This window comes from Carcharhinus amblyrhynchos, chromosome 6 (assembly GCF_965287045.1).
Source record: "Carcharhinus amblyrhynchos chromosome 6, sCarAmb.v2.hapA, whole genome shotgun sequence".
Lineage (NCBI taxonomy): Eukaryota > Metazoa > Chordata > Chondrichthyes > Carcharhiniformes > Carcharhinidae > Carcharhinus > Carcharhinus amblyrhynchos.
The window spans coordinates 3,270,290-3,297,195 of NC_137329.1; the positions used below are offsets into that span (position 1 = coordinate 3,270,290).

Below are 26,906 nucleotides of genomic sequence, written 5' to 3' on the forward strand. Positions count from 1 at the left end.
AGCTTGGACACTCAATAAATCCTAATAACTCAATAAAGTTTTCTCCAACCTTTGGGATGTGCCGTATTCGGGAAGCATTGCCAGACTGACAACTCAGAAGGGGTGCATTTTACAGGTGTCCAAGTCACTTGACCCACGCTGAGCCTAACTCCAGCCCCTCACAACTTTCAGCTTAGTCACTGCAACTCTGATTCCAACTGCCCACAATCCTCAAAGTTCCAGTCTGCAGGGAGTCATTTTTAAAGGTTGGATTCGCAGAGTAGGGAACTCTCCCATCTCCATGCAGCTGACCCAGGAGCAAGAATCTGTGCTAAAAAGTTTGGAAGGAGCAGTTTAAAAAAAAGAGACAAAACAAAAAAAAGCAGCGAAACGTCCTTGAAATGTTTATGTGGTGGCATTTTGGGGGACATTGAGCCAGGATATTGAGTTGTGACATTCTTCACTACCATATACCCTACTGACATTCATTGCTCAGATTTATTTATGAAGAATGGCCAGTGGACAAGAGGCCAACCCTCCTGGGATTAGACCACAACACGAATCAATGCCCAGAGGAGTGAGAGGCATTAAAAGACCGGCAAGATCTGAAAAGACTATCTCTTTCTGAATTACATCCCAAAATAACTTGAAAGTAAAACAAATCAACCTTCAATTCCTTTTTACAGATATCCGTTTGATAGTCATACCAGCTTTGTTATATCTATTCATCCTCGGAATGGATAATCCTGTGATGGATGGGATTTTTTAAACTAGAGTCTGACTAAAGCCAGCTTCGCTACAAAGGTAAAGCTTCCCTGTGCTGACCTCAGTTTTCAACAGCGTTGAATTCATAAGCAAAATTGTGAAGGATTTCGCAAGGTGCTTGGCGAATATCGAAATAAACAGCTTCAGAAAGAGTTTTTAATAAGTCTTAAGCAAACCTTCTGGAACTCATACAATTTTTACACATCTCAGTTTTCCTGCTCCCTCGGAAGTTTATTGAACAATTGTCAAAGATTTTTCACATGATGACCCAAGGATTGAACGATCGAGGGACAACATTGTCAACAATCCTGGCCAATGACTGAAATAAAGAAACAAGTGGCCACTTAAGAAAACTTCCTGACTGATACAAAGCTAAACCCAACTTTTATTAAATAAAAGTAGGGGAATGAAGAATGTCACTTTACTATAGGAAGGATGTCATTAAACTGGAAAGGGCGCAAAAAAGATTTACAAGGATGTTAGCAGGACTGAAAGTTTTATATTAGGAGAGTTTGGATAGGCTGGGACTCTTTTTTTCCCTGGAAGCGTAGGAGGATGTGGTGTGATTTTGCAGAGGTTTAGAAATTCATGAGGGCCATGGATGAGGTGAGTAGCCAAAGTCTTTTCCCCAGGGTAGAAGAATCGAAAACTAGACGACGTAGGTTTAAGGTGAGAGGGGAAAGATTTAAAAGGGACCCGTGGGGCAACTTTTTCACACAGAGGATGGTGTGTTTATGGTATGAGCTGCCAGAGGAGGTGGTAAAGGTGGGTACAAATACAATATTTAGAAGATATTTTTGACAGGTACGTGGAATGGAAAGGTTTGGAGGGATATGGGCCAAACACAGCCAAATGGGGACTACTTTAGGTTAGGAAACCTGGTCAGCATGGACAAGTTGGGCCAGAGTCTGTTTCCATGCTGTACTGTTCTATGACTCTAACATTCTTTTAAATCACAAAGGTTTCAGCTATTTTAACTAAGGCATATTGTGCCTTTTAGCAAGTCCCAGTGGCTTATTATACAATATTTTCAAAGAGATTTATTTTCTAATTGTGGCTGAAAAGCAGAACTGGAAGGTAAACCAGTTACCAGACTAAGACAACATTGCACTAAAAATTACCTTGCAGCATAGATATGGATAATAATTCACAACGTTCTGTGCACATTTTGAAAATTGATTCGGATATTGGGGGCTTGTTTTGCGAGTGTTCTAATTGAAAAGTATTTCCAAAGAATTGTTGGTAAAACCCTCTGCCCAGCTGGGGAGGACATCTGTCTCGGGATAGCACAGCTCCTGTGTAAGCCTATCCAGAAGGTGTATTCACAACAGCCGTGGGGATGTGTGGGGTGTGAGGTTGTCCCGTTTTACTAAACTAAGTCGATAATTCAGAAGTATGCAGTCAGACCAAAGAACTTTATGGTCACAAATGTTTCCTCCTTTCCATTCCTGAGGACGCTGAATTTTAATAAGGAATGGTCAGGAAGACACCAACAGCTCCATTGTTTAAGTGCTCACATATCTACGTGCAGTGAATGTCGTACATCAATAGTGCTGGTGGAGGACATGGCAGAAGGTGCTGAATGAATCATTGGCTTTACTGTGGGAAAAGGAGGATGTGATTCCAGAGTTACAGAGAAACTCAAATTCTCCCCATGAGTGTTGTGACATTACTGTAACTTTAAATCATGTTCTCTGTAACTCTCAGCTCCCATTGCTGCTGAGTTGTCTCTGGGAGTCCTTTTATTGCTGCTTAAATGGTGTTTGTTTATTTTTACTTTGGGATCTTTTCATAGAAATAGAAATCATACAAATCATAGTAACCCTACAGTGCAGAAGGAGGCCATTTGGCCCATCAAGTTTGCACTGACCACAATCCCACCCAGACCTTACCCCCATATCCATACACATCTACCTGCTAACCCCTCTAACCTATGCACCTCAGGAACTAAGGGGCAATTTTTAGCGTGGCCAATCAACCTAACCCACACATCTTTGGACTGTGGGAGGAAACTGGGGCACCTGGAGGAGACCTACACAGACACGAGGAGAATGTGCAAACTCCACACAGACAGTGACCCACGGTGGGAATCAGACCCAGGTCCCTGGAGCTGTGAAGCAGCAGTGCTAACCACTGTGCTACCGTGCCACCCACTCTGCACTCTTGAGAGGAAGGTCATGGGTTCTGGACAAGTTCTTTTGCCTCCCTTAGTGATTTTAAGGTTTCATTTTCTGTTTGACTGCAGTTTGAGTTTTAGTTTTAGAAGGGACATCAAGCTGGAAAGAAGTATCTGTCTCTCTCTCCCTGCTTTTTTTTTGTAAATGTTGCTAGTCAGCTGAAAGCAGGTTTATTGCCTTCCTGGAGAGGAGAATCTGCTGTTGGTGGCTTGATTGGACTCTCTCCCAGGTGCTCTAGAAAGCTGTTCTAAGTGTATCAAGAGAACTGCAGCATTCATCCAAAGGACGCAGGTCCAGTATCACGTGAGCATTAGTCTTTGCCTTATTAAACCCATGGAAGGGTTTTGTTTATGGGATTGGGGTTTGATTGGAACATTTTAGATGTATTTGCTAACTGTTACACATTATCATGGTTATTTTGTTTCATTTGTAATTGATTAAAATTATTGCTAATTTTCTTGCTATATATCTTAATTATATTCTTAAATAAACTTTGCTTGATAAATGCTCCCTAGTGGGTCATTTGAATCATACTTGAGGGGAGATCTCATTGAGACGTATAAGATGTTGAATGGGATGGATAGGATAGAGGTGGAGAGGCTCTTCCCACTCAGAAAGGACAGTAGGACTAGAGGGCACAGCCTCAGGATAAAGTGGGGGGGGGGGGCGCGGTTTAGAACGGAGTTGAGGAGGAACTTCTTCACTCAACGGGTGGTGAATCTCTGGAATTCTCTGCCCGTTGAAGTGGTGGAGGCTGCCTCGCTCAATATTTTTAAGACGTGGGTTGATAGGTTTTTGATAGGCAAGGGGATTAAGGGTTATGGGGAGAGGGCGGGAATGTGGAACTGAGCAGTGACAGATCAGCCATGATCCTATTGAATGGCGGGGCAGGCTTGAGGGGCTAGATGGCCTATTCCTGCTCCTATTTCTTATGTTCTTATGAACCATATCAGTGTAACAGCGTGAATCACGCCAACAATCAGTGGGTGGGGTTTATTCTCGCTGAAGAGGCCGACAGCATAGTGCTGAGTGCGCCACTGCACATGCGCCAGTTTTTCAGAGTGAGCAATAGCCCTGCACTGCCGGCCCCCCCGATCTCTGGCCAGCACAGCAAACCCCCGTTGCTGCCCACCAATACCCCCACGGCTCAATCGCTGTCCTCCTAGACATCTCCGGGCCAGTCCCGACCACACCCCACCTCGATCTTACCCCCCCACCCCCCCAAACCCCCCGGCAGTCCAAATCACCCAATTGCACCGCCCCCCACGTCTATTTCTGGCAAGGAGCTGACGACGTTGGCAATCCAGTTGCCAGAGACTCACGGAGGCCGTGGAGCCCAGCAGGAAGCCCACCAAATGGCTCCTGCTTGTGTCCGCTAGTCCGAAGTGCGGCTGGAGGAGTGCAGCAGGCCGGGAGAATCGCCCCTAAAGTGTACCCGAATTCACCGGCAGTAAAGCACCGGCCTGGGGACGACCATTTAAACCTGGCCATACAAGGCCTCAGAGGTCAGCAGCAAGGCCAATGTAGGAACGTTCACCGTTAACACGCGGGAGGCCGATGTCATTTTCTAGTTTCGGTCTCGCACGTCCCACCCCCGCTGCCAGCCAGAACAGAGAAACTCCACTCAGCATTTAATAAAACAGGCAAATGGAATGTCAGCAATATAGTGTAAAAGTAGAGAAGTGTTGTTGCAATCGTATAGGGTGTTAGTGAGACCACGCCTGGAGTATTGTGTCGGGTTTTGGTCTCCTTATTCGAGAAAGGATGTGGTGGCATTGGAGGCAGTTCAGAGGAGCTTCACCAGATTGATTTCAGGAATAAAAGTGTTGATGTATGAGGAGAGATTAAACAATTTGGGCTTATACTCGCTGGAATTTAGAAGGATGAGGGGGGGATCTGATCAAGGTATATAAAATTTTAAAAGGGATTAATAGCGTAAGCATAGACCAAATGTTTCCCCTTGTAGGGCAATTGGGAAGAAGAGGTTACAGGTATAGGTTGTGGGACGATAGATTTAAAACCGAGATGAGGAGGAACTGCTTCTCACAGAGTGGGGTGAATTTGTGGAACTCGTTGCCCCACAGCAAGACGGCAGCCGATTCCACTCACTCACACTCAGAGGGTAGTGACTGAGTGGAATTGGCTGCCCCCAGTTGTGGTAGAGGTGAAATCACTGGGGTGTTTTAAGAGACTTCTGGATGAATACATGGGATTTAATGGGATTGAAGGTTAAAGATAGGCCTGGTAGGTAGGGATATGATCAGCGCAACTTGTGGGCCGAAGGGCCTGTTTGTGCTGTAGTGTTCTATGTTCTGTAGCGCGGTGGAGTCTGAATCATTGAATGGTTTCAAGAAGGAGATAGACATATTTCTAATAAAAATGTGTTAAAGCCTTGCGGGGGACAGGTGAGGAGGGGGATTGGAGACTAGGGAAGAGATCAGCCATGATCTGATTGAATGGCGGAGCAGGCTTTAGAGGCTGAAGTGCCTAAATCTGCTCCTAATCCCTATGTCCCTGTGGTCACAGAAGTCATGGTGGTCAGAGAATTCTGGCTTCAGTATCTGTATATAACCATTTTTAAGAATGACATCAATGTTAATCAAAATTCTTCAATGTTCCTTGGTTACAGTGAGTGATTAGCACATCAGTAAAAATCTTGGCATTCGATACAAGGAGCAGTCTTGCAAACTCATTAAAAATCTCATTATGAGTTCTTCTATAATCCGACCAAAGCCACCATTAAAATCAAATTAAATCCACAATATGGACTCTTGATATTAGAACTAAGTAACTAGTCCCAGCTTGTTATGAATTTTGACTAATTGAAATCACGTTTCAGAAATTCTTTCCTTGCAGTTTATGAATTTAAAATGCAAGAGAAAAACAAACCAGAAATTTCTGCTCCCAGATTTGGCATCAGGGTTTGGTTGAGATGTCTGGCAGCAACTTCTATGATGTGAGACCATGCATGTATTTCAGAATCTGTTTAGACTGGTAAAATAAATCTGAAGATGGCAGGTGGCACAGTGGTTAGCACTGTTGTCTCACAGCTCCAGCACCTGAGTTCAGTTCTGGCCTTGTGTGACTGCCTGCTTCAAGGTTGCATGTTCTCCCCATGTCTGCATGGGTTTTCTCTGGGTGCTCCAGTTCCCTCCCACACTCCAAAAATTAGGTGAGGTGCGTTGGCCATGCTGAACTGCCCCTTCATGTTCAACGATGTATAGGTAGATTGGAATCATAGAATCCGACAGTGCAGAAGGAGGCCATTTGGCCCATTGAGTCTGCACCGACCACAATGTCACCCAGGTCCTATCCCCAAAACCCCACACATTTACCCTGGCTAATCCCCCTGACACTAAGGATTAATTTAGCATGGCTAATCCGCACATCTTTGGACTATGAGAAGAACCGGAGCACGCGGATGAAACCGGAGCAGATACAGGGAGAACGTGAAAACCGTGCCCAGTGACCCAAGCCGGGAATCAAATCCAGGTCCCTGGCACTGTGAGGCAGCAGTGCGAACCACTGTGACACCGTGCCGCCCCAGATTTGGAGGGCCAAAGGGCCTGTTCCTGTGCTGTACTATTCTTTGTTTTTTTTATATTAGCTGTGGTAAAGGCACAGGGTTATAGCATTTGGGCAGAGGGAAGGGGTTAGTTGGGATTCTCTTTCAGAGGGTTAGTGCAGACACAATGGCCCCAATAACCTCTCTTTGCATCTTTTGGATTCTATGGTTCTAATACGCAACAAGAACATTGAAAAACATTGACCAGGGGTTTCATGCTCCCCACCGGAGTGCGTTTTCCAGCGATGGAGACAGATTGCCACTGGGCACCTACGGGATCTCCCACCTTGCTGCCAGCTAACCCACCACGGGGGCAGGCTCACCCGCTGTGGGACTGGAAGATCCCACCGGCAGGAAGGATTGGACAGTCCCACCCAGGTTTGAATTCAACTTGTGAACTTTTTCTTCCAGATCAGTGTTAACATCAATACGCTGCTTTGATATTTGAAGTCAGTGGTAAACAAATGTGCCCCTGACTTAAAACAAAATCAAACAAAAATTCTCTAAGGACGCGTGGACAGGTAAACTCGGTGGATATTTCACTAATAAAGGGTTGCTGGTGCAGCCTTTAATGTGAGCAGTTAAACCAATGTTACATATTCCCTGAATCTATGTAGAAAACACAAGGGCACTGTGGAATGAGCACAAAAATCAGACCCCCAGCCCCCACCCCACCCTTCATGCCGCACACACAAAAGCACCAAAACTAGTTATCTAGTTATTTATCTTATTGTTGTTTGTTGGACATTGTTGTGCACATATTGCTTTCCTACAACAGTCACTACAGTTTATCCATTGCCCGTGAACTTCCTGTAGACATCTTAAGATAACAAAATACAATTTATTTAATTTAGAGTATTTTATTTGCACATTACCAGAGTACTGGCTTGTAATGTGCAAATTTGCTTTAAAACTGCAATCTTACTTACCGAAAAGGACGCTACCATTATCTCTGAAGCAAGATATGAAAATTGAAAGTAGAAATGTAGTCATCATATTAAAATCAAAACCAAAGGACTTGTGCACACCAAGGGTTGAATGTTCCCCAGGGACTGCTTTCTATTGCTGCTGAATGTGTGTCTGATAGGAAACCCATTAAAGTTAAGATTTTCTATCCAGGTGTGAGACAAGCCTTAGAGACGAGAGACCACAATGTGGTAAAATTCCTTGTCAAGGTGAATAATGGTATAGTTGATTCTGAGACGAGGGTCCTGAATCTCAATAAAGGTAACTATGACGGTGTGAGGCATGAATTGGCCACGATGGACTGGGAAATATTACTGGAAGGAAGGACAGGCATTGGCAGCATTTAAAGAACAAATAGGTGAACTCCAGAAGCTGTTTATTCCTATTTGGCACTAGAGTGAAAAGGGAACTGTGGGCAAACAATGGCTTATAAGGGAAATGAGAGAAAGTGGGCCTGATTTTACCGTTAAGTTGTGTGAAGACATGATAGAGTCAGGCGTGAGGTGAGTAACGCGATCCGGGACCACCTCTGCACCAATTCCCCCTTTACCAAAGCACAAAAATAGCCGAGATTCGGACTGGGCTCAAAACGGGCGCAACGGTCATTTAGATGTATTCTCACGCATTTAAATGAACTTAATGAGCTGCACGCCCAACATTACCGGCGCTCCCCCCCCTTACCACCGCGTTCGCCCATCCAGATTCAGCACGAAGCAGGCACGTTCTACAAAAGTCCGATCCTGGCGCTCCAGTTAGTGAGGAGGTAAGTGCCGAGCATCGATGGCTCGCTGGTCGAGTACAGTGGAGAGGAGGAGAGGGGGTCCGCTGCCAATCTGCCTGAGATCAGCGAGGGGTGGGGGAAGGTTTGGGTGGCAGGGGGAGTGGGGAGATAAGGGGGTCAGTAATGTTGTGGGAGTGGGGCAATGTCTGTGGGGGCCAAGGGGAGGCGTTACCCGGTCCGGGAGCGATGTGGCAGGGGAGCAGCGTTCTATCTTTTTTTCTTCTGCACATGCGCAATTGGAGGCACCAATTGTAGCTGCAGGATTTTGGGTACGTTAAGCCCCGCCCATGGGCTTACACAGTTCGATTCAGAATTGCTGATACTTTCTCAGGCAGAGTGCATATGGGGGCACCAGAGAACGAATCTAAAAGTCAGATCTGAAACACTCCCAGTTTCAATTCTGCTCGGCACTTAGAATCAAAACGGTGAAATGGGGCCCTGCATTAGCTATGTTCACTGGAGCTTAGAAGAGTGGGCGAGGGTCTCATAGAAACTTGTAAGCATCTACCACAGAATGTAGTTGAGGCCAGAATGTTGTGTGTTTTCAAGGAGGAATTATTTCTGGTGTTTGAGAGGAAGTGGGGGGGAATCAGGATACTGAATTTGATAATCAGCCATGATTAAAATGAATGGTGGAGCAGACTGACAGGGCTTCTAGTTCCTGTGTAAGTTTCTATGCAGATTTCTCAAGTGTGAGCCCTGAATTAACATGGAGTCAGGTTCCCTGCCCAGATAAGGGCAGAGGGCACCTTCAAAGCTAAAGGTTCAAACAGCTTCAAAGAAATACCTCCAACAGATACATTCTCAAATATTCATTGAAAAAGACATCCAATTCCCCAACGGTGTGGGAGTAGGAAGTGGGGGGGAGGGGGGGCAGTTTTTCCTCACACAGAGAGGCGAAGAGGGCCAGCAGTTCTCACAACCACAGGCTCCACCGCCTGGCACTGGGGTGCCTGTAATAAGTTCCCGAACTTGGAAGTCCCTTCACCAAAATTCCTTTATTTACAATATCCAGCAACACTACACAGAGTGCTCTCAGTATGCAGTCTGCAACTGGAGTGCCAGAGGAACTGGCACCCCTGTTTAAGTACAGAGCATGGGGGCTCCCTGACTGGACCATAAATTTGGCCCTTGATCAGAGAGTTCATGTTCAAACAAGCCAAGCTCAATTGACTGGTTAAAATCGTGATAGTGCCAGAGATGGGCACTATCTATTGAATGGAGGAAGTGTAGAGCAGCTGGGAATCTGCTCGACCAGATTCTTAATAAAGCTAATTGCCAACCTGTCTGATTTGAGTGGACGTCTTTCCCAGATCCCAAATCCACCTTGGCTACAACAGCAGACATTGGGGTTGAAGAAACCAGCACACTGGCCAGCTTCATAACTGTGAGGGCTTCTTCTCCTCATTGTTGAGGTGAGCGGGGCCCAAAACCCGAGCCAAAGTTCACAGTTCTGTTGTTTGTTCATGATGCTGAGTGTCCTCATGGACATCAGAACCATTAGCGCCTTGGTTCTAAAACTGACCTAAGAAAATCTGGCATGTCAGCTATGACTCTCACCAACTTATACAGATGCACCAAAGAAAGTATTCTTTTTGGTTGTATCACAGCTTGGTGTGGGCTCCTGCTCTACCCAAGAAGAAAACATAAGAACATAAGAAATAGGAGCAGGAGTAGGCCATCTAGCCCTTCGGGCCTGCCCCGCCATTCAATAAGATCATGGCTGATCTGTCGCGGCTCAGTTCCACATTCCCGCCCTCTCCCCATAACCCTTAATCCCCTCGCTTATCAAAAACCCATCAACCCGCGTCTTAAAAATATTTAGCGAGGCAGCCTCCACCACTTCAACAGGCAGAGAATTCCAGAGATTCACCACCCTTTGAGTGAAGAAGTTCCTCCTCAACTCCATTCTAAACCACCCCCCCTTTATCCTGAGGCTGTGCCCTCCAGTCCTACTATCCTTTCTGAGCAGGAAGAGTCTCTCCACTTCTATCCTATCCATCCCATTCATCATCTTATACGTCTCAATGAGATCTCCCCTCATTCTTCTAAACTCTAACGAGTACAAGCCTAGTTTATTCAGCCTCTCCTCATAGCTCAACCCCCTCAACTCCGGCATCAGCCTAGTAAACCTCCTCTGCACTCCCTCCAAGACCAAAATATCCTTGCGTAAGTGCGGCGACCAAAACTGCACACAGTACTCCAGCTGCGGTCTCACCAGTGCCCTATACAGCTGCAGCAAGACCTCCCTACTTTTATATTCAATCCCCCTCGCTATGAAGGCCAGCATCCCATTCGCCTTCCTGACCACCTGCTGCACCTGCAAGCTGGGTTTTTGCGACTCATGCACAAGGACCCCGAGGTCCCTCTGCACCGTCGCATGCTGCAGTTTCTCGCCAATAATAACCAAGTAATAGTCCTTCCTACCATTATTCCTACAAAGTGGACAACCTCACATTTGCCAACATTAAATTCCATTTGCCAGTTCGTGGCCCATTCGCCCAGCCTATCTCGATCCTTCTGCAGACTCTCCACATCCTCCGCACAATTTGCCGTTCCACCAATCTTGGTGTCATCAGCAAATTTCGACACCCTACACTCGGTTCCCTCCTCCAGATCATCAATATAAATGGTAAATAGCTGAGGCCCAGCGCCGACCCCTGGGGCACTCCACTAGTCACCAACCGCCAATCCGAATAGCACCCATTGACCCCCACTCTCTGCCTCCTATTTGACAGCCAATCCTCTATCCACGCTAACACCCTACCCCCAACTCCATGCCCCCTGACCATCTGTAATAACCTCTTGTGAGGCACCTTGTCAAACGCCTTCTGAAAATCAAGAAACACCACATCCACCGGCTCTCCTCTATCCACTGCCCTAGACACATCCTCATAGAACTCCAATAAATTCGTCAGACACAACTTCCCCTTAACGAAACCGTGCTGCGTCTGCTCTATCAAACAATTCTTCTCAAGATGCCTCGCTATTTTCTCCTTGATCACGGATTCTAACATTTTACCTACAACAGACGTTAAACTAACCGTCCTATAATTCCCTGCCTTTTGCCTGCCACCCTTCTTAAACAACGGCGTAACATTAGCCGTTTTCCAATCTTCCGGCACTTCCCCGGAATCCAGCAACGTTTGGAAAATAATCACCAAGGCGTCCACTATCACCTCCGCCATTTCTTTCAGAACCCTTTGATGCATTCCATCCGGTCCAAGGGTTCTGAAAGACCGCAAGGAACTACAAAAGGTTGTGAAATTAGCCCAATCCATTGCCCCAACCAGCCTCCCATCCTTTGGCTCTGTCTACACTTCCCGCTGCCTTGACAAAGCAGCCAGCAAGCAGGACCCCATGCCCCGTGGTCATTCTCTCTTCCCCCTTCCTTTTTAACGAAAAAGATACAAAAGTCTGAGGTCACGTACCAACTGACTCAAGAACAGCTTCTTCCCTGCTGCTGTCAGACTTTTGAATGGACTTACCTTACATTAAGCTGATCTTTCTCTACACCCTAGCTACGACTGTAACATCACATTCTGCACTCTCTCCTTTCCTTCTCTATGAACGGTATATTTTGTCTGTGTAGCACGCAAGAAACAATAGTTTTCACTGTATGTTAATACATGTGACAATAATAAATCAAATCAAAATCAACCAGAACCTCTATCACAGTCACGCCATTGCCTTATCTTTCCATCAATAAAATGTTTGTGCATCTGCGTGTTGGAAAAACTGGAGAAAAAAAGAGCTTTTTTTTAATCTGAAGATTGATCAAGAACGCATCAACCTTTCCTTTTCTGTGCAACACTGCCTCAGTTGTCTGGAAAATATGGATAATTTAATAAAACATAATTACCAGACATTTTTTGAAAGTGTTATTTTTATTGCAGAGTGCAATTTTATTTTCAGAGATAGTTAAATTGACTGAAAGCTGTTTGAGATCATTCTTTCAATAATGTTTTATTCATGTGGGCTGTTCTCGGTGTGTGGGCAGCAGAAGGTTCAGGGGGCTTTCTTCTTCTGCTCATTCGCATAAGAACATAAGAACATAAGAAATAGGAGCAGGAGTAGGCCATCTAGCCCTTCGAGCCTGCCCCGCCATTCAATAAGATCATGGCTGATCTGTCGTGGCTCAGTTCCACATTCCCGCCCTCTCCCCATAACCCTTAATCCCCTCGCTTATCAAAAACCCATCAACCCATCAAATATTTAGCGAGGCAGCCTCCACCACTTCAACGGGCAGAGAATTCCAGAGATTCACCACCCTTTGAGTGAAGAAGTTCCTCCTCAACTCCGTTTTAAACCGCTTCCCCTTTATCTTGAGGCTGTGCCCCCTAGTCCTACTGTCCTTTCTGAGCGGGAAGAGTCTCTCCACCTCTATCCTATCCATCCCATTCATCATCTTATACGTCTCAATGAGATCTCCCCTCATTCTTCTAAACTCTAACGAGTACAAGCCTAATTTATTCAGCCTCTCCTCATAGCTCAACCCTCTCAACTCCGGCATCAGCCTAGTAAACCTCCTCTGCACTCCTTCCAAGGCCAAAACATCCTTGCGTAAGTGCAGAGCCCAAAACTGCACACAGTACTTTTCTATTGCCACCTTTTCTTTCGAGAAGGTCTGGCCTGCAACGCTTCTGCGCAAATCGACACGATGTTCTTTTTGTCTCAAAAATGTCAAATGCCGCAGCTGCAAACTGCCGTCTAAATCTCGTCTGGCGAGTGGGGCTGTGCATTTCTCTGTGAAAAAACCCTCAGAGAGTGACACTGTGACAGCCCAGTAAAGTGACAGACAAAACTTCTCTTATCTTTGATTGGATGAAGGGAAAGCACCGGGTGCTACAATTCAACCTCCGTTCAACGCGGAGAAAGGAAAACATACTGCAATCTGTCAGCGTGCCACATATTACACTTCACATATTTCCTTTCTCACACCAACAAGGTGAAGGATGACAAATGTTTGGAATGAAATATTTTCTACTTGTAATGTTATCAGAGGAACTCTGTCGTGCAAACAATAAAGGTTAACCCTCAAAGAACCTTAATTTCTTACTGCACCATTTTAACTTTTCATCTTGAGCATTCGCCATCTCCTTCATTTATTCAGACCACACCATCGATTCTTTTCTCTGTATAATGAGAACTCGCTACTTAGTGGAGAGGTGATAGTGTTACAAGAATTACAAATGAAAATCTATGTATTTGAATAGTTCTCCTGTGAGAGAAAAAAAAAGTACATTCAAAAAGAACAGTGAGAAGAAGTACATCTCGGAGAATAACAGATGGCTGGTGATACGCATGACAAAGTTATACCATATAAGAAATCCAGACAACGTTACAAGCCTTCAAAAGAAACTCTCAAACAGTTTACTGAGTCAATCAAATATTGGACATATGTTTTAGATAAAGGACAAAAGCTGCTTTGAACATCTCTAATTACCAGAAGAGTTTTATTATAGAAAGGAAATTTTAATGATGGTTAAACTGTAAGCTGTGGAACAGGAATATAAAAGAACCTTAACTGGTTCAAACAAAGACAGCTGGGAACCAATGACAAATCTTCAGTTGTTATGGGATCAGCAGAGCAGACTGGTACAATCTCAAGATAAGCTCAAACTAAACGATAATAAATAACTTGTGTTCTGAGATAACCTTCAAACCATGAATCATAAATTATGGTGCAGGAGGAGGCCATTTGGTCCATTGTGTCTCCAAAAGAGCATCATGACAGAGTGCCATTCCTCTGCCTTTACTCCTGCACATTGTTGATTATTTGATTAGAAAAAAATCTTTTTTCCCCAAAAGTAGGGGATTCTAAAACTAAAGGGAATAAGTTTAAGGTGAGAAGGGAAAGATACAAAAGTGTCCAAAGGGGCAATTTTTTCACACAGAAAGTGGTGAGTGTCGGGAACAAGCTGCCAGAGGCAGTAGTAGAGCTGGGTACAATCTTATCTTTTAAAAAGCATTTAGATAGTTACATGGGTATAGAAGATATGGGCCAAATGCGGGCAATTGGGATTAGCTTACAGGTTTAAAAAAAGGGTGGCTTGGGCAAGTTGGGCCGAAGGGCCTGTTTCCATGTTGTAAACCTCTATCACTCAACGATTCTATAATGTCCTCTCGAATGCTTCAATGGAACCTGCCTCCACCACACTTCCAAGCAGCATATTAAAAACATTCTCACATCACATTTACTTCTTTTGCAGATCAGTTTAAATCTGTGCCCCTTCATTCTTGATCTTTTTATGAGGGGGAACAGTTTCTCCCTATCTACTGTATCCAGCCCCCTCGTGATTTTCAACATCTCTATCAAATCTCCTCTTAGCTGACTTCTCTCCCAGGAGAATGGTCCCAACTTCTCGAATCTATCCTCATAACTGAAGTTTCTCATCTCTGGAACCATTCTTGTAAACCTCTTCTACACTCTGTCCAATGTGTCCACATCCATTCTATAGCGTGGCACTGAGAACTGTTCATAATATTCCAGCCAAAGTCTAGCTTGTGTCTTGTGTAAGCTCAGCATAACCTCCTTGCTCTTGTACTCTACGCCCCTATTAATAATGTTTAGGAGGTTGTATGCTTTATAAACTGTTCATTCCATCTGTCCTACCAACTTCAATGATCTATAAACATTTACACTCCTGTTCCTCTGCTCTTGAACCTCCTTCAAGAATTTTACCCTTTATTTGATATTGTCTGTTCCTATTGTTCCTTCAAGAGAAGCAGTTGGAGAAACCAGTCATTGAGGTGTGCATGTGGAAACTGAGAGGGAAATATGGAGACAAAGAATCCACCAGCCAATACTATAATATTCTTGTTGTAGTTAGTTAGGATCAGGTGTTCTTAGCCTCTTAGTCTCCCAAAGGTTGGGGAGCATAAAACTAGAGGGCATAGGTTTAAGGTGAGAGGGGAGAGATACAAAAGGGTCCAGAGGGGCAATTTTTTCACACAGAGGGTGGTGAGTGTCTGGAACGAGCTGCCAGAGGCAGTAGTAGAGGCAATTTTATCTTTCAAAAGGCATTTAGACAGTTATATAAGTAAGATGGGTATAGAGGGATATGGGCCAAATGCGGGCAATTGGGATGAGCTTAAGGGTTCTAAAAAAAAGGGCAGCATGGACAAGTTGGGCCGAAGGGCCTGTTTCCATGCTGTAAACCTCTGACTCTCCTGGAAATAAGGCACTCAATAATTCGATATACTTCAAATGATTACTAGTTTTGCCACTTGCACTTGAAATCCTACAGTGCAGAAGGAGACCATTCAGTTCATCAAATCAGCACCGACCACACTCCCACCCAGGCCCTATTCCCATAACTCCATATATTTACCCTAGCTAGCACCCATGACACTGAAGGGCAATTTAGCATGACCAATCCACTATTTGCCATCTTTGGAGCGTGGGAGGAAACAGGAGCACCTGGAGAAAACCCACACAGACACGGGGGGAATGTGCAGACTCCACACAGACAGTGACCCAAGCCAGGAATCGAACCCGGGTCCCTGGCACTGTGAGGCAGCAGCGCTAACCACTGTGTCACTTTGACAACTTTAGGACAGCTATTGATATGTTTCACATTTAATCTTTGTGTTAATAGTTAAATAAAAAATCTATATGAGAGATACTGCCCAGGCCTTTTGCTCCTGAATCACACAGTGGGGAGTGAATTCTCCCACTCTGCCTGCCAGAGGAATTATAGTGGGCAGGGCGTGGACCCGTACTGACCTCAGGCTGGATTCTCCGGTTTTGAGATGAGTGTGGCCGGAAAATCCTGCCCTGGGAGTCAGGAAATTTCCCAGCTTGCTGCTTTCACCTCGGAAAAAAGTACCCTTGTTGGTGGGATCCTTGTTCTGGGCAGGCAGGTGCTGAATGGTGGTGACCACAGAGGCTTCTGAATGTTCAGGTGGGGAGATTAAAAAACACCCCGAGGTTCTCATGGATTTTATCATTCGGCCCTCTAGCCATCAACTGGAAGCCCCTACCCACTGACATGCCCATAAATATCAACCCATGTCTCCATCAAACCCTCCCTGACCTTTCATAGCCCCCACGCCAACCCAAACCCCCACCCATCATCACAGCGTTCGTGCAAAATTAATGTCAACTCATGACTCCCCCTTGACCTTTTGCCTTGAAAGGATCCAAATCAACTCATCCCGTTTCCACCATGGGCAGGCTTCAGGAGTCTTGAGATGAAATGAAATAAAGTTCTAAATATCCATCAAAGTTGCTAAAACAAACATTCCCATCCATATGAGTCCTTTCGAGAGATTTAAATTCCTTCAAGTACATAATCCTCTCTCTGAATAAACAAACTTCTTTTGTTACAACCCCAACTTGAAAGATTATAACTTTATTTTTTTTTTGCTCAGAGACATGGATGTACAAAATCACAGGACTGGCAATTAACTTATAACAAAAGAATAAAACTGTGTTTCAGGGTGAGTTTCAGGTTGCTGAGCAACAGCTAGTTTTTTCATACATGCCTTCAATTACTTTTATGTCATAAACCCCTAATTATAATGTAAGCAATGATTAAAACAAAAGTTTAATCTGCAGACATGCAGGCACCTTTGCTTAACATGAAGCTAACTCAAATTTTAACCCTTTCTCAGCATACAAATATAGAAACACAAAGTAAGCTTAAACTTAAATTTATGCCATATTTCTAACACCCACAAACAAATATAAATTGTTTAAGCTATCTCTATTTCCTTACAACTCCTGCTTTAAAAGGAAGATAACTTCAGAGTTGCAAAGATTTCTTTACAATGGCATTACACCCACTTCTCTTGAACTTATGATGAATATCTAACAAAATATCTGATTACATCTTAGAATAAACTTCACATCTTATTTCAAGACTCTGCCTGCCATGTTGTATCATTTCAATGATTTAACTAAATTAGATAAAATAAATGTAATCAAAATTGTCCATCATTTATTTATTAGTCACAGCAAGGCGTACATTAACACTGCAATGAAGTTAGTGTAAAATCCCCCTAGTCACCACACTCCGATACCTGCTCGGGTCAATGCACCTAACCAATATGTCTTTCAGAATGTGGGAAGAAACCAGAGCACCGAGAGGAAACCCAGGCAGATACGGGGAGAATGTGCAGACTCCACACAAGCAGCGATCCAAGCCGAGAACTGAACCAAGACCCAGGTGTTGTGAAGCAGCAGTGTTGACCACTGTACTACCATGCTGCCCTGATTCTTATAGCATAACCTCAACTGAAATATCAAATTTCATTTTTTCTGTCTCTTGTTCCCAATTTTTAACTCAGCAGAGAAAGATTAGTTTAAGTTCATTGTCCAATCATTTTTTTCATTAACTGTCCACATAATTCCATTTTCAAACTCATTTTCCAAACTCAGATATGTTACACCATCATTTCGACTCAGAGTCAAAATGGCATTTTTGTGCATTGACATCTCATTTATTCTCTGATCAAAATCTCTTTGAACTGTTTCAAGGATGTTGTTGGAATGCTTCTAATGTTCACAGTAAAAAAAATTGTATTCCTGCTTAGCTTGAACTCTGAACTTTTTATGATCTTGTTGTTTCTCCAAATTCCCTTTCGATCAGATCTTTTCCATTTCATTCCCGAGCACTTTTGGCCACCTTCTCCCTCTTAAGTTTTATAGTTTGTTCTTACCCTTTAATCTTTTTGCATAATTGGTGAACTGGATTGGCCCAGTCCTCAGTTTCTCAATGATCTGTTGTACACTGTTACTAGCGTGTATTCCAGCTGTTAAGTGTTGTATTTTAATCAGTGCCTCTGGTCATTTCCCTGGGTAAATCAATTTGTATTTTCTAAAGCTTTAAGTTTATTTATCAGTGTCACAAGCAGGCTTATATTAACACTGCAATGAAGTTACTGTGAAAATCCCCTAGTCGCCACACTCTGGCATCTGTTCGGGTACGCTGGAGGAGAATTTAGCATGGACAATGCACCTAACCAGCATGTCTTTTGGACTCTGGGAAGAAACTGGAGCACCCGGAGGAAACCCATGCAGACACAGGAAGAATGTCACAGACAGGCCGAACATTAATTAGCTGGGTCCTACGTCTCTGGAGTTGTAGGCAGCAATGCTAGCTATTATGCCACCATGCAGCCCTCGTCAATATTCTTGATACGTTGTGTTTTCCAATTTTGCAGGTACTTCAGCTGTTTTACTGTCTATTACTGATATTTTAATCTCAGAAAGGTTACTTGGATTAGTTTTTTTGCTAAAGTGGATCAGAATTCAGCAATGTGTTTTTATTCACTGGAAGAGCTTTAGGATTGTGACACTCTGTACCACACAACCTCTCCTTCAGTTTCTCCAGTTTGATTTGAAGTTCAAGAATCTCCTTATCCTTTGCGCAATGAAATTCTAACCATTTGATTGACGTAGACCGTAAGAAATCAGAACAGAATTAGATCATTCAGTCCATCGAGCCTGCTCCGACAATCAATGAGATCATAGCTGATCTGACATTTCTCATTCTGTTGTTAAATTCCACATTTTAATTCTGTATGGAACTAATTATCCTGATTTACTCACTATTACTTTTCCTATTCATGGCATTTTCTCCAATATCTCAAAGACTAATGACGCTTGAAGTTCATCAAGGGTTAACTGAAGACTGACCTTTGCAATGTTTGCTTTTCCAAATTTACCATTTAGAAAGTTAAAATTCTCAGTCAGGTGTTCCTCTTTCCCATGATTAGTTCTCAATTCTTCTCACCAATCCTCCACGTCACTCCAGAGCAATATGATTGATTCTCAACTGTTTTCAAGCAATGAAGGTGGGCAATAAACGCTGGCCAGCCAGTGACACCCATATCCCACAAACCAATTATTAAAAAGTATTATTTTAGTATCTCAGTATGAAGCAATGTATAGTTCAATGACCTGTTTACAGCTAAATAGCATTCATCATCAACATCTGACAAATGTGAATATTCTTTGATACGTATACAATTGCTTCAAATCGAGAGGGTGTAGAACGAGAGACCGTACATCTCTCAGTCATCTTTTGGCTCACATTTTCACCTTCTTTGCATTACAAACTCCACTGCACGAAGGAATTGCTTTGATGGGAGTTAGTGTCCTTGTGAGCAGACGTAAGCTGGAAGGAACACATTTCAGTGAGTGGGCAGGACAGTTGGGAATTTCAATTTCACGCAGCAGTGGTGGCAAGGGCTGTACCCTCCCAATTGCCAGGTTACGAAGGATGCAGCACAGCAGCTCAAATAAAAGCAGCTAAAGTCACAAGTCAAACTGTGACGTATAATTGAGGGCTCCTCAGCAGTGGTCCAGGCAGCAGAATTGTTTTTGAGGATGGTGCTGGAGTGCCCCATGTTCCTAGTCACAGCATGGCTTCCATTGTTGGTGTGATGCCCATGTGTGGCTGAGTGGTAGAGGGGAGTGGTGAGCTGTGTACACAGTTAGTAACTCGTCACTGAGCAGGCACATGGCTTGAAGATGGGGGAAATGACTGACTGATGCGGGATGAAATACATACACATGATGCAATAAAACATTACATCAGTGGAGAGGGAAGGTTTGCTGAGAAGAGCTAATGTGAGTGCTCGCTGTGGGGCATACAGAGACAGGTATTGCTGAAGCTGGTAGTAATTTTCACCACTCCTTGTTTCTAACTCTTCACTTGTGCTCTTCCTACTTCTCTCAGGATTGGGTGAAGACTCCCACGTTCCCTCTCACTATGTTACAGAAACTGTGTTACCCCTCCGATGCAGCAATTCACAGCACACTCGGAGATGTTGGCGATGTCACTGACTCCCACACGGAAGGATCCGCCATGTCAAAACTGAGAATCATGATGATCTTGACGGCCACTGATGGTGTTTTCCTCACCCTCCCCTGTGGCTGTGGATGGAGGAAGGAAGTGGCACAATTCAATGACCACCTTCGTGGTGGTGTAGAGGTGAAAGTAGGACAAGTGTTTCCTGAATACCTGAGATGGTCATGTTGAAATTCTCCTCTTTCCTTGTGCACAAAGCACTCCCTTTGTTTCCTCTGCTTCATCTTTCTTCCCAAGAGGAATCGCAACTACAGTCTCCATCATTAAGAGCATGTTTTTGTGTTGAAGCCTTTGAAACCACCCCTTGCCCAAGTCCAGCAACACTCCCAAAGAACTTGTTCAATGACAAAGCAGGCAGTCATTCCAATCTGGCAGCAGCAAGAACAGAGAGTCAAAAGCGAGTTTCTGCGAGTTCCTTGTTGATAATAAATAAATAGCACCAATGGGTGGGGGTATGTGGGGGCCTTGCCTCTATGGTTTTGATTAAAACATGCAAGCTTCTCGAATTGCCCTTCCAACACAGTGGTGGGAAATTGTCAGACCTCCCATTATTTTTATCACCTTCGAGCTTTCATGATGTTGAAACCATGAGGGATGCAGAGCTCAATCTCCCAACTAGAGACTTTAATGAATGTCACAGGTACATACAGAGTTGTTGGTTGGCCTTCTAAGGCCACTTCCTCAAGGTTGCTTAGTGTCTAAAGACGTTTAAAAAGCTATGCTTCTCATGAACATTTTTTTTTGCAGCCTTTATCCTATGTCGCTCCAAGCCCCATTCACATTTTATCCCGGTGCTCCCTGACTCTCAGTGGTCCACAGTCCAGTAATGTTTCATTTTCAACATTTTCCTCCCCCAGGGCCTTTGATCACTCTTCCATTGCCAGCTGTATCTTGAACTGCTTTGGCTTAAAACTCGGCAATTCCTTCCCCAATCCTCCCTACTTTTTGCTTCATCCTAAAGTCAGTCCTTAGAACCTACATATTTGACTAAGTGTTTGGCAATCTATCCTGGCATCATCTCCTTTGTCAAATTTTGATTGATAATACTCCTTTGCAACAATTTATTACATTAAAGGGACAGTATCAGTATATTTTGTTGTTGAAATAGACATGCCTGTGGTGCTTGGTCCAAATGAGCAAGTCACATTTTTTAGGATTTCCTAAAACGTAACAGGGCGTGAGCTGTGATAATCCTTCCGCACTGTCTGTACACCATTTCCCTGTGTGGGACATGCCTCTCATGCTGTGCACATTTGGTGAACAGAAGACCTCATGTTTGATAATGTGGACCTCCCAAGCTCAGTATTTTGGGATCTCTCCAACGTTTATAATCATATTATTGGTTGCAATAATATTTGGATAAACATTTGAAAAGAGTTAATATTTGGAATGTTCTGTTATGTTTAACAAAGGATTTTGAACATTGTCTAATCTGGTGGCTGAATCCTACAGATGCAGCTCACTCCTGGGAAATATCAATGGACAATATTAAAACTGAGGATAAATGTGTAGTTTGTTAATTAAACAATCAAGATTTCCGATATTAGACAAAGAAAGGCTTTTTTTTTGTTAGTTCCCAATGCTTAAAGTGGTAAAGAACAATGAATGTAAACCTGAGGTAGAGGACCAAAGGGACTGAGCAAAATTGCGATCAATACAGATCAAAGGAAAATCCTCCATTGTGTGGGGTTATATCTGACTCAAATGAAGATGTTATTTGTTGAAGGATAATCTTTATATTCCCTGGAGCTCCTTGAGGCAATAACCTTAGTAAAAATGTTTACAATTGTGAATTCAGCCGTGTACCTCCAGGATAAAATCAGGGTGGAACTGTTCACTGATCAGTGTGCTACTCCATTCACAACTCCTTGATAATGAAAACAGCGCATGCCAGTCTACAGCAGGGCCATGGACAACTTGCAGGTCGAACCAATAACTGACTGATAACATAGGCACCAAGTTATTAACCTGCAATAACTGGTCACAATATTAAAACGGCCCAACTAACTCTCCCTGACCGTCAAACACCCAACATTTGCCAAGTTCCTCCACCATCACTATCCCGGTTATCCCATTAACCGGGAGCTGGACTGAACCATCATTATCGGCAGAGTGGCTGACGAGAGCAGGGCAGCAGCTCGTGACTCCCTTCCTGATCTTTCCAACTCAAACTCAGTCTGTGACGGGACATTCACCACTCTCTCGGATGGGGCAAGCTGCAGCAACACTCAAAATTCACAGCACCTGTTTTATCCATGCAACAATTCCTTAATGAGATTAACAAGGCAACACTGATTTAAAAAGCGCAATTATTAGAATTCAGGCCTCCCTGTTGAGCCACCAGATTAGACAATGTTCGAAATCCTTTGTTAAACATAACAGAACATTTCAGGTATCAACTCTTTCCAAATATTTGTCCAAATATTATAGCAACCAATTACTTGTTTCAGACTTTATCCAAGTGATGGTAAACAGATCTGTTTTGTTATGTTTGCCCGTGATTATAAGTGACAATCCTTCTGGCATCATACAAAATATTTTCCAGCATTACATCTCTTCAACATGTTCCTTTACCAAGTGGTAGATGGAATACAATGTAGGAAAATGTGAGGTTGGGCACTTTGGTCAGAAGAATAGAGGCATAGACTATTTTCTAAATGAGGAAAGGCTTCAGAAATCTGAAGCACAAAGGGACTTGGGAGTCCTGGTTCAGGGCTCTCAAAGTTAACATTCAGGTTCTGTCAGCGGTTAGGAAGGCAAATACAATTTGAGGGGGATAGAATGCAAGAGCAGGGATGGACTTCTGTATAAAGCTCTGGCCAGAACCCATCTGGAATTTTGTGAGCGGTTTTGCGCCCCATACCTGAGGAACAATGTGTTGGCCTTGCAGGGGATACAGAGAAGGTTCACAAGAATGATCCCAGGAATGAAGAGCTTGTCGTATGAGGAGCGATTGAGAAGTCTGGGGTCTATGCTCGATATAATTGAAACTTACAGAATATGGAGAGCCCTAGATAGAGTAGACATGGAGAAAATGTTTCCACCAGTGGGAGAGACTAGAACTGAGGGCACAACCTCAGAGTGAAGGGATGCTTCTTTAAAACTGAGCTGAGGAGGAATTTCTTCAGCCAGAGAGTGGTGAATCTGTGGAACTCGTTGCCACAGAAGGCTGTGGAGGCCGAGCCATTGAGTGTCTTTAAGACAGAGACAGATAAGTTCTTGATCAGCAAGGGGATCAAAGGTTATGGGGAGAAGGCAGGAGAATGGGGATAAGTTACCCATCTTTGGGTGCTAAGTGGTAATTTGGCATGGCCATATTACCTAACCTGCACATATTTGATGAATCATTCCAGAAGAAACATTCAAAAAAGTTGATTCTGAAATTAGCAAGGTTAATTACACACCTCCTGAAATAAGTCTATATCATTTAATCCCGCTTCCCTTCTCTCGCGGCCGTTCTAATTAATATTTAGAGGAACAATTGCTGTCAAAATCATTCGCGTTTCAGACAATTATTCCACAAAATAATGGGGAAGGCAGAAGGGTAAGGACTTTAAACCGTGAATTGTTCAAAGCAGAGGTAGCAAAAATGAGCAGCAACAGTTCGTACACTGATACCTTCCTTTTGAAATTAACATCATGACTCTCACAGAAGGCTACCCACTCCATTCTGTGCTTATCGCTTCATAAAACATTTCCCAGCATTGTTAGATGAAATACAGGAATTATAAATGACTCAAAACCATTTTGCCTGTCAACCAAATATGTTAATAAAAATGGATTCTATTGTCAGATTTTCCATTGTATATTCCAGAAACTTTGCCGAGTATATTACATGCATATTAACAACCACTTTCACACAGTAACATCACTATCATCGCTTTTAAATGTATAATTTTTACAGATGGTTCTTTGGTGCTGGAGCTGTTAATCATCTTGTAGGTGTGCTATTTTCCAACTTGACAATTCTACAGACCGCATCTATCCTTCATGAATATCTGCATCTACTCTGCACAATTGTGACTCCCACAGTCTGAGTTAAGGCTTCAGCGGCAGTGAAAAGGTGTCAACATTGAGTTCAAACGGCCCAGCCTTTGTATTTAATAATTTGCATTATAATACTTTATTCTGAGAATCTTTTCAGCTGACCTCCTGCACCTGGAGGACTGGAGGTTTTTTTTGTGTGGCTGTTCAGCTTTCATGTTCATGTTCAGCTTTTAAACTATAATTTGGAGAGATAACCTCATTTCAGAATTATCCTAAAAACTTTCCACCAATGCTAATTGAGAATCATCATGCAGCAATGTCAGAATGAGGGGATCGATCAAGTTTGGATTGCCCAGCGGAAATGTAAGACCTATATTTGGGAAGACAAGTTTCACATTTCAGATGGAGGCCAATCATACTAATTCAGCCCTCTGAAATCACCCAGCTGCCTGCAGTAAAAAAAATCAGGGGTGGCAGAATCGCACCCAAAATGTTTCGCACGATCCCAATATATGTGACAAGCAATCAAAACAAATCCCCTCTGAAAGGGAAGAGTTGGCTGGTCATGTTTTTAACTTGAGGGTCACCACCCCAAAGGTGAGGGGCAAACATAGAAACATTGATGATAGGAGCAGGAGGAGGCCATTTGGCCCTTCGAGCCTGCTCTGCCATTCATCACGATCATGGCTGATCGTCCGATTCAATAGCCTAATCCTGCGTTCTCCCCATAACCTTTGATTCGCCCCAAGTGCTATATCCAGCTGCCTCTTGAATACATTCAATGTTGTGGCATCAACTACTTCCTCTGGTAATGAATTCCACAGGCTCACCACTCCTTGGGTGAAGAAATATCTCCTCACCTCTGTCCTAAATGGTCTACCCTGAATCCTCAGACTGTGACCCCTGGTTCTGGAATCCTCCACCATCGGAAATATCCTCCCTGCATCTACCTTGTCTAGTCCTGTTAGGATTTTATAAGTCTCTTCGAGATCCCCCCTCATTCATTTGAACTCTAGCGAAAACAATCCGAACTTAATCAATCTCTCCTCATACATCAGTCCCACCATCCCCGGAATCAGCCTGGTAAACCTTCGCTGCACTCCCTCGAGAGCAAGAACATCCTTCCTCAGAAAAGGAGACCAAAACTGCACATAATGCAGCCTCACCACGGTCCTGAATAACAACAACCTGAGGGCACAGCCTCAGGCTAAAAGGGACAATCATTTAAAACAGAGATAAGGAGGAATTTTTTCAGCCAGAGACTGGTGAATCTACGCAACTCTTTGCCGCAGAAGGCTGTGGAGGCCGGGTCTTTGAGTGTCTTTAAAATAGAGATAGATAGGTTCTTGATTAATAAGGGATCAGGGGTTATGGGGAAATGGCAGGAGAATGGGGATGAGTAAAAAATCAGCCATGATTGAATGACAGAGCAAACTTGATAGGCCGAGTGCTCCTATGTCTTGTGGTCTTATCCCTGCTCTATACTCAAAACCTCTCACAATGAAGCTCAACATGCCATTTGCCTTCTTTACCGCTGCACCTGCATGCTTACCTTCATGACTGGTGCACCAGGACACCCAGGTCCCGCTACTCACTCTCCTCTCCCAATCTGCTGCAAGGTTGAGAATCATTAATAAAAACTGTAAATAGCTGAGGCCCAACACTGATCTTTGCTCCAGTCTATTGGTTATAGAAAATGCACGATTTATGCCTGCTCTCTGCTTCCTGTCTGTTAGAACATAAGAACATAAGAAATAGGAGCAGGAGTAGGCCATCCAGCCCTTCGAGCCTGCCCCGCCATTCAATAAGATCATGGCTGATCTGTCGCTGCTCAGTTCCACTTTCCCGCTTTCTCCCCATAACCCTCAATCCCCTCTCTTATCAAAAACCCATCAACCCGCGTCTTAAAAATATTTAGCGAGGTAGCCTCCACCACTTCAACGGGCAGAGAATTCCAGAGATTCACCACCCTTTGAGTGAAGAAGTTCCTCCTCAACTCCGTTCTAAACCGCCCCCCTTTCATCTTGAGGCTGTGCCCCCTAGTCCTACTGTCTTTTTTGAGCGGGAAGAGTCTCTCCACCTCTATCCTATCCATCCCATTCATCATCTTATACATCTCAATGAGATCTCCCCTCATTCTTCTAAACTCTAACGAGTACAAGCCTAGTTTATTCAGCCTCTCCTCATAGCTCAACCCCCTCAACTCCGGTATCAGCCTAGTAAACCTCCTCTGCACTCCCTCCAAGGCCAAAATATCTTTGCGTAGGTGCGGCGCCCAAAACTGCACACAGTACTCCAGCTGCGGCCTCACCAATGCCCTATACAGCTGCAGCAAGACCTCCCTACTTTTATATTCAATCCCCCTCGCTATGAAGGCCAGCATCCCATTCGCCTTCCTGACCACCTGCTGCACCTGCAAGCTGGGTTTTTGCGACTCATGCACAAGGACCCCGAGGTCCCTCTGCACCGTCGCCTGCTGCAGTTTTTCACCCTGTAAGTAATAGTCCTTCCTACCATTCTTCCTACCAAAGTGGACCACCTCACACTTGCCAACATTAAATTCCATTTGCCATTTCCTGGCCCATTCGCCCAGCCTATCTAGATCCTTCTGTAGACTCTCCACACCCTCCGCACAATTTGCCGTTCCCCCAATCTTGGTGTCATCAGCAAATTTCGACACCCTACACTCGGTTCCCTCCTCCAGATCATCTATATAAATGGTAAAAAGCTGAGGCCCCAGCACCGACCCCTGAGGCACTCCACCAGTCACCATCCACCAATCCGAATAGCACCCATTGACCCCCACTCTCTGCCTCCTATTTGACAACCAATCCTCTATCCACGCTAACACCCTACCCCCAACT

The 26,906-nt window shown here is 44.0% G+C and overlaps 1 protein-coding gene across 3 annotated transcripts in view; it reads right to left on the reverse strand.

Annotated features, from left to right (window-relative positions):
• Positions 1-26,906, reverse strand: part of LOC145344395 (leucine-rich repeat-containing protein 4C-like) — a 1,050,741-nt gene that overhangs the window by 565,963 nt on the left and 457,872 nt on the right. The window lies entirely within an intron of this gene.